Genomic DNA, 8,102 nt, shown 5'->3' on the forward strand with positions numbered 1-8,102 from the left:
GAATTCTGTCAATCACTATTTTATCTGGAAGATTAACTCCCACTTGATTCAAGCGATTGTAGTACCCAGACAATCTGAGCACATGCTCACTGCTTGAGCTATTCTCCTCCATCTTTTAGCTATAGAACTTGTTGGACACTTCATATCTCTTAACTCGGTTATTTGCTTGAAATATTAACTTCAACTCCTGGAACATCTCATATGGTCCATGATGTTCAAAACGTCTTTGAAGTCCCGATTCTAAGCCGTTTAAGCATGGTGCACTAAACTATCAAGTAGTCATCATATTGAGCTATCCAAATGTTCATAACATTTGCATCTGCTCCTGCAATAGGTTTGTCACCTAGCGGTGCATCAAAGACATAATTCTTCTGTGCAGCAATGAGGATAAACCTCAGATCACGGATCCAATCCGCATTATTGCTACTAACATATTTCAACTTAGTTTTCTCTAGGAACATATCAAAAATAAAACAGGGGAGCTAAACGCGAGCTATTGATCTACAACATAGGCATGCTAATACTACTAGGACTAAGTTCATGATAAATTAAAGTTCAATTAATCATATTACTTAAGTACTCCCACTTAGATAGACATCCCTCTAATCCTCTAAGTGATCACGTGATCCAAATCAACTAAACCATGTCCGGTCATCACGTGAGATGGAGTAGTTTCAATGGTGAACATCACTATGTTGATCATATCTACTATATGATTCACGCTCGACCTTTCGGTGTCCGTGTTCCGAGGCCATATCTGTTATATGTTAGGCTCGTCAAGTTTAACCTGGGTATTCCGCGTGTGCAACTGTTTTGCACCCGTTGTATTTGAACGTAGAGCCTATCACACCCGATCATCACGTGGTGTCTCAGCACGAAGAACTTTCGCAACGGTGCATACTCAGGGAGAACACTTATACTTTGATAATTTAGTGAGGGATCATCTTATAATGCTACTGTCAATCAAAGCAAGATAAGATGCATAAAAGATAAACATCACATGCAATCAATATAAGTGATATGATATGGCCATCATCATCTTGTACTTGTGATCTCCATCTTCGAAGTACCGTCATGATCACCATCGTCACCGGCACGACACCTTGATCTCCATCGTAGCATCGTTGTCGTCTCGCCAATCTTATGCTTCCATGACTATCGCTACCGCTTAGTGATAAAGTAAAGCATTACAGCGCGATTGCATTGCATACAATAAAGCGACAACCATATGGCTCCTGCCAGTTGCCGATAACTCGGTTACAAAACATGATCATCTCATACAATAAAATTTAGCATCATGTCTTGACCATATCACATCACAACATGCCCTGCAAAAACAAGTTAGACATCCTCTACTTTGTTGTTGCAAGTTTTACGTGGCTGCTACGGGCTTAGCAAGAACCGTTCTTACCTACGCATCAAAACCACAATGATAGTTTGTCAAGTTGGTGTTGTTTTAACCTTCGCAAGGACCGGGCGTAGCCACACTTGGTTCAACTAAAGTTGGAGAAACTGACACCCGCCAGCCACCTGTGTGCAAAGCACGTCGGTAGAACCAGTCTCGCGTAAGCGTACGCGTAATGTCGGTCCGGGCCGCTTCATCCAACAATACCACCGAACCAAAGTATGACATGCTGGTAAGCAGTATGACTTATATCGCCCACAACTCACTTGTGTTCTACTCGTGCATAACATCAACGCATAAAACCTAGGCTCGGATGCCACTGTTGGGAAACGTAGTAATTTCAAAAATGTTCCTACGCACACGCAAGATCATGGTGATGCATAGCAATGAGAGGGGAGAGTGTTGTCTACGTACCCTCGTAGACCGAAAGCGGAAGCGTTAGCACAACGCAGTTGATGTAGTTGTACGTCTTCACGGCCTGACCGATCAAGCACGGAAACTACGGCACCACCGAGTTCTAGCACACGTTCAGCTCGATGACGATCCCCGGACTCCGATCCAGCAAAGTGTCGGGGAAGAGTTCCGTCAGCACGACGGCGTGGTGACGATCTTGATGTTCTACCGTCGCAGGGCTTCGCCTAAGCACCGCTACAATATTATCAAGGATTATGGTGGAGGGGGGCACCGCACACGGCTAAGAGAACGATAACGAAGATCAACTTGTGTGTCTAGAGGTGCCCCCCTGCCTTGTATATAAAGGAGCAAGGGGGAGAGGCCGGCCGGCCCTTGGGGCGCGCCAAGGAGGGGGGAGTCCTCCTCCTAGTAGGAGTAGGACTCCCCTTTCCTAGTCCAACTAGGAAGAGAGAAGGGGGAAGGAAAGAGAGGGAGAGGGAGAGGCAAAGAGGGGCCGTGCCCCCTCCCCTAGTCCAATTCGGACTCCCCATGGGAGGGGGCGCGCCACCTCCTGGGCTGCTGCCCTCTCTCCCCTCAGGCCCACTAAGGCCCAATACTTCCCCGGGGGTTCCGGTAACCCTTCCGGCACTCCGGTTTTCTCCGAAATCACCCGAAACACTTCCGGTGTCCGAATATAGCCGTCCAATATATCGATCTTTATGTCTCGACCATTTCGAGACTCCTCGTCATGTCCGTGATCATATCCGGGACTCCGAACAACCTTCGGTACATCAAAATATATAAACTCACAATGAAACTGTCATCGTAACGTTAAGCGTGCGGACCCTACGGGTTCGAGAACAATGTAGACATGACCGAGACACGTCTCCGGTCAATAACCAATAGCGGAACCTGGATGCTCATATTGGCTCCTACATATTCTATGAAGATCTTTTATTGGTCAGACCGCATAACAACATACGTTGTTCCCTTTGTCATCGGTATGTTACTTGCCCGAGATTTGATCGTCGGTATCTCAATACCTAGTTCAATCTCGTTACCGGCAAGTCTCTTTACTCGTTCCGTAATACATCATCCCACAGCTAACTTATTAGTTGCAATGCTTGCAAGGCTTATGTGATGTGCATTACCGAGAGGGCCCAGAGATACCTCTCCGACAATCGGAGTGACAAATCCTAATCTCGAAATACGCCAACCCAACAAGTACCTTCAGAGACACCTGTAGAGCACCTTTATAATCACCCAATTACGTTGTGACGTTTGGTGGCACACAAAGTGTTCCTTCGGTAAACGGGAGTTGCATAATCTCATAGTCATAGGAACATGTATAAGTCATGAAGAAAGCAATAGCAACAAACTAAACGATCAAGTGCTATGCTAACGGAATGGGTCAAGTCAATCACATCATTCTCCTAATGATGTGATCCCGTTAATCAAATGACAACCCATGTCTATGGTTAGGAAACATAACCATCTTTGATCAACGAACTAGTCAAGTAGAGGCATACTAGTGACACTCTGTTTGTCTATATATTCACACATGTATTATGTTTCCGGTTAATACAATTCTAGCATGAATAATAAACATTTATCATGATATAAGGAAATAAATAATAACTTTATTATTGCCTCTAGGGCATATTTCCTTCGGGCGTGACCAGTAAAATACTCTGCGCAAGAAGAAAAAAGAAGAATGAAGTCGGAGTTCCGGCTTGAACGAGAAGTCGACAGACGAAAAAGGGAAGAACGGCTTACCATCAAGCATGTCCTCAATCTCTCCATAGCCGTCGGTCAGAGCCTTCTCCTTATTGACCCAACTCGAGCACTGGGTCTCGAACTCAGCCTCGAGTGCCTTCTCCGCGTCCTGGAGCTTCTGCAGCTCCACCTGGTGCTGGTCGGCCTGGTCAGCCAATTTCTTGGCCAGGCGGTTGCGCTCCTGCTCCATACGGCCGCGCTCCTCCTCCTTGGTGCGCAGCGCGGTTTGTGCTTCGCCCAGCCGCTGCTACAAGTCGGCATTGGCTCCTGCGGAAGAAACAAAAGAAAAGACAGTCAGCAAGATAGCAAAAGAAAAAAAAGTAGTCGCTGAAAGATCCAGCCCGACTGCTCAACAGTCGGCCCGAATCTTGGGGGCTACACCCCGCAGGTGCGCTGGCGCGCCCCCGCATGAATAAGGAAGACGTACTCATGCCGTCTCTCGGTCAGTTCAGCAGTCCGCTTGGCCAGCTCCTGGGCGTGAGAGTTGAAGGCAGCCGCACGGATGTTGTGATAATCCTGCAACCAAGACAAGAGAAGAAAGAAGAAGACGTTAGCACTTGGAACTTACCTTAAGTTCTGAGCCGCCTGCTCAGCAGTTGGCCCAGAACTCGGGGGCTACACCCAGTGGGTGCGTTGGCGCGCCCCGCCGGAAGATTTCAGGAAAATACAAGGCTCAGGAGACATACCCGGATGGCGGCCCATGTCGCTAGGAACTCCTTGGTGTATTGTTGGAGGGCGAAGCTTTAGGCCTGAAGATGGGCCTGGACGTCGATGGCGGCACGGTTCAACACATTTGTTCCACCTCCGAGAGTCCATTCCAGCAGAGCGGCATTGCTAGCTTCGGCGTCGGGGGCCGAAGAGCTCGCGGCCCCAACTTCCAGCGGCCTTGGCGCCGACACCACTTTCTTCGGGCGATGACGCCCCTGACTGCGGACCACCGGGGCAGAGCCCACCACCAACTCGTTGCCAGCTGGTGGCACCGGCGGCTCCTCTGGCCGACTGCTGGGGGCATCAGCAGTCGGCGCTTGCAGTGGCTCCTCCGCCCCCAAGATGACAGCGTCGCCTCCTCCGCCTCCCGCGACCGGCTGGTCATCGCCGGCTCCTCTAGTCAGCACCTCAGCCCCTAGCGTTGGCGAGGCGGCGCGCAGGGGGATGATTAGTTGCGGTGCCTGGACGGACGTGTCCTTCTTTGACCACGCTTTGGTGACCGCGTCCGCTCGTTCCTTGGCCGCGGCATCGGCTTGGGCCTTGGCAGCTGCATCAGCCTCTTCCTGCGCCGCCTTGGCCGCTGCCGCCTTCTGCCGCTCGACTTCTTCCCGCTCCTCCTGCGCGTTCCTCTCTTTTGCCGCTTGGAGCTCGGCGCACGGGTCTAGGCGGCGGGTGTTGACAAAGCTCTCCATCCCCCCGATGACGGAAGCAGAGGCCGACTGCTCAAGAGAGAGCGGGGCGCTGATAAAAAAAGACAAGAAGAAATTCAGAAAGAATCATTGCAAGAAAGGCAAAGGAAAAAATGCGAGGGGAGTCAAAGTACTTACGCAGATACTATTGGGGGCTGCTTTGGGGCCCTTTGGAATTGGGTCCCTTCGCGGCGGCCTCATGACGCCTAGTCGCGGTGGCCGGGTTCCTCGGTTTCTTTGGCCGGCTGTCAAACAGCGGCTTGGCGGCTCGGCGCTTCTGTGCGCCGCCTGGCGCAGCAGCCGTGGCTGATGAGCTCCCGCCCGCCTTGTCGGCTCCGTGGGGGCGGCGTGGCTCATCTTCACCCTCATCGTCGTCCGGCCACGCCTCAACGCCGCCTCCTCCGGAGCCGCCTGCTCCGCTGCCACCGCCTGTGGCGTCGTCTTCCTCCAAGGCAGCCGCCCCCAAATCAGGGTCGTCCGCATCGCTCACCGTCCGGTCCGGCTGGTATTCTTGGCCCTCCTCGAAGGTGTCGACTGCCGACTGGGACGTGATGATCTGCACAAGTGATTGATTGATCAGGCGACAAAAAGCAAAACTCAGCACATGAGAAGAAAAAGAATTGAGGGCTTACCGCAGGAGGAGGGTCTACGCGGGAGTACGACCGCTTGCCGAACTGCCACTCTTCCTCCGAGAGCTTGCAGTTCGAAATAAAGTTTACCAGGCGGGCCGCCTCCACTTCAGGCATCTCCCTGGTGCACATCTGGCTCGGGTCTCGGTGCCCGCTCATCCGGCTGATCAAGTGAGGCCGGGTTTGGAGGGGGAGCACCCGGCGCACCATGAAGGCGGTTAGCAGGTCCGAGGCCTTCAGGCCTTCCGACTCCGTCATCTCTCGGAGCCAGGCGATGGCGGCAAGGGAGGCGGCCGACAGTACCTTTGGCTTGAAGGTCCAGTTGGTGCGGGGTTCGGTTGGCGGGCCGGCCTTGTACGCCGGCAGGTTGACGAAGTCGTGCTCCGAGTGGACGTTCTTCACATAGAAGTACGACCGCTGCCAAAGCTTGACCGACTGTGTCAGGCTGATGGTCGGGAAGCAGTTCCTGGTACCCGGGTGACGCACTGCGACAAAGGCGCCGCACTGAGCCGCCTCATTCTTGGCGGCGGTGCCGAGCTTGGTGTAGAAGAATCCGCCCCACAACTCGAGGGTGGGGGGAATGCCGAGATAACCCTCGCAGAGGGTGACGAAGGCCGACAGCAACACCACCGTATTGGGCGTCAGGTGGTGCGGCTGAAGGCGCTAGAAGTGGAGGAAGGCTCGGAGGAAGTCACTCACCGGCAGGCCAAGGCCGCGGATGAAGTGCGAGCGAAAGACAACCCGCTTCCCTTCCTGCGGCGCCGGCAAGATCTCCTCGGGCGGCGTGCGTGCCCGGACGTAGTTCTCGCCGGGCAGCCGCCGCGTTTGGCGGAGGAAGGCGATGTGATCTTCATGCATGTTGGAGCCATCCCAAGCCCTGGCCCGCGCCATGAGGCTCAAAATCGATGGAGGCAAAGAACTTGGGCGAGCGAGCGGACCCGCGGTGGTGCGGCAGCTCTACGGGCGAGACGCGCTCGATGACTAGGAGCTGTGGCGGCGCTTAGGCAAGGCGACAGGAGCGTGACAGCAGCAGCGAGAGGAAGAAGGAAGATGGGAGAGTGGGGGCGCGCATGCGTCTGCCACCCCTCACCTTCCTCTACTTATAGCCCCAGGCGGAGAAGCCGAAGGGGCAAGAACGCGGGGGTCGTGGGATTAACTACGCCCACACCCCCACAATCCCGCTTTAACCGTGCAGTAACGACGTGTAGTTACTGCGCGGCGGGATTCCAACCGTTCACCTCGGCCGCACCGGATCCGCACGCACGCCGAGCCACGGTAGTGGCGGGCCCCAGCCTACGGTGATGTCCCGTCACGCGCGTGGGCTGGCAGGCCGGTCCAGCTGGCTGGCGCCACATGGCACGCAGACAGCAGGTGGCCAGGCTGCTGCCTGGCTGGCGCGCCACCCCGCTCCCGCCGCGACGTTTCAAAATCATTAGGCGGTCCGCCAGGTTGCGGCCGGTTTGTACCAATCGGCACTTCAAGGGGCGGACGAAACAAGATCACCAGACCACTCAGAGTAGGAAGCTGCTGAGGCTTCTCGCTTTCGCAGCTGTGATGCCCCACCAGCTTTGGGGACTACTCTCGGAGTAAACGACCACGAGTAGCCTCATCTGCTCCCCATGGCGATTTAAGACATCGGGGCCGGCTGCGCCCCTCAAACCCCAAGGACGAATTACCGCCTTCTCTGGGCCGGCTGGTAGAGTCAGCCGGCCACCAGAGGGCGACGCTCTTCAGAAGAAGGCGATGAGATGGGCCGACTCCTGGCATACGGCCTCCAAAAAGGCCGGCTCCTAGAAGACGGCCCCTCATGCCCTTGAAGTTTGCACCGCATTAAGGTGACGAGACGGACGTGGCTGTAGTACCGTCTGCCACCCCCGAATCCAGGGCGGAGCGTGGCCACAGTGCCACATACCGGACGGACATCCCCGTCCGGCGTGGCACTGTTGCCACGCGGCCCATGACATCACCCATAGCAGAGAGGGCCATGCCCCCACTATGGGCTGTCGGTACGGCCCGCTGGCGGCGGGCCCTACCCGACCGTACGAAACCGGAAGGCGGCCAGCTTCGACCAGCCGGCGCAAGGGGAGGCCGACTCCCAGCAGGCGGCCCTCCCCCTCCCTCAGAATCTGTGCATCATTAACCAGTAGAGATGGGGAATGGCTACAGTGAACGCCCGCCAGGAGGCGACACTGTAGCCACGCCTTCCCCGACAAAGCACACATCATTAGTGGCATCGCCACAGTGTTAAGCTGCCGGCAGGACCCGCAAGCGGCGGGCGCGGCTTGTAGGAGAAGTACAAGACAGTTGGCGGGATCCACCAGGCGGCGGGCCCCAGCGGCCGACGGAGAAGCCGGCGACCATAGACACTGATAGCCGGGTCCTACACCCGGCCAGATTACCGTTGTACCCCTGGGGGGTAGGCCTATATAAACCCCCCCAGGGCACTCATGCAAAGGGTTCATATTTTAGTCATCACACACACACCCATAGATAGAGGAAGCT

The sequence above is a fragment of the Triticum urartu genome, chromosome 5A (genome assembly GCF_056163025.1).
Source record: "Triticum urartu cultivar PI428250 chromosome 5A, HENAU_Tu73, whole genome shotgun sequence".
Lineage (NCBI taxonomy): Eukaryota > Viridiplantae > Streptophyta > Magnoliopsida > Poales > Poaceae > Triticum > Triticum urartu.